At 35.7% G+C, this 1,066-nt stretch overlaps 1 protein-coding gene across 1 annotated transcript in view; it reads right to left on the bottom strand.

Moving 5' to 3' along the window:
• The window catches only part of tpm2 (tropomyosin 2 (beta)), a gene marked incomplete in the record, with an annotated part of 24,614 nt that overhangs the window by 1,244 nt on the left and 22,304 nt on the right, over positions 1-1,066 (bottom strand).

Consider the following 1,066-nt stretch of genomic DNA (forward strand, 5'->3'; position numbering starts at 1 on the left):
ACACACACACACACACACACACACACACACACACACACACACACACACACACACACACACACACCGAGAAGCAACGTACTGAGTTCTACACAAAGTGAAAAGTTCATGCTGTTAGTGAAAACTTCTCTGTCTGTCGACTAGTGACACACAATACATTGTGTTTATGTCAGTGTCCAATCATTTGGACTGATAAACGACAGATGCAGATACAGCATCCCACAAAAGTGAATATACACCCCTGAGTTTTGTTACCAGGGTTCCTGCAGATCCTTAAAAAGTCTTAAAAGACATTGAATTCATCAATCCAAAAAACAAGGCCTTAATTAGCCTTAAAACGTCTTAAATCAATCTTTCAGAAGTCTTAAAAATGTCAACACATTGTGCATATGATGATTGATTCATCTCAAAAATTAAAATAATTGGAAAAAATTATTATTTTTTTAAATGATCACATGCAGACATTCCCCTTTGACATCACTTCCTGTTATTTCACAGTCAAATATCTCACTTGTTCATCTGAGCAATGTGAAATTTGTTTTGTAATGTGTTAATGTTGTCTTTCCACAAATGCATTCACTTTTCTCATAAAAAATTGATGTCACAGGCCCTTTAAGGTTTCATCTACAGCAAATTGGGGTTAAGACCCCACTGTGGGTCCTAAAACTCCAAATTATGGGTTGTTAAGAGGATTTCCTGAAATCAAATTAAGTTTAAAACTGTCTGCTAAGAATGTTTCTGCTTTAGTTAGATATGGATAAAAACAATTGGTCTATTAGCAATATTTGAATACTTCAACCAAAAATACTTTGAGTATAAAAAAGTGAAAAAGTGTAAAAAGTGAATTTTGCATAATAGGTCTCTTTTAGCCTAGGTAGCAGGTTCAACTCCAAGATGGTCTCCATGTTGCACGTGTGTTCACATGTGTGATTGGTTAAATGCAGAGATTTGAAAGAGACCTATTATGCTATTATGCTTTTAAGTCTCTACATTTAACCTACCACACATGTGAACACACGTGCAACATGGAGACCATCCTGGAGTTGAACCTGCTACCTAGGCTAAAAGA

This window comes from Austrofundulus limnaeus, unplaced genomic scaffold, assembly GCF_001266775.1.
Source record: "Austrofundulus limnaeus strain Quisiro unplaced genomic scaffold, Austrofundulus_limnaeus-1.0 Scaffold15, whole genome shotgun sequence".
Lineage (NCBI taxonomy): Eukaryota > Metazoa > Chordata > Actinopteri > Cyprinodontiformes > Rivulidae > Austrofundulus > Austrofundulus limnaeus.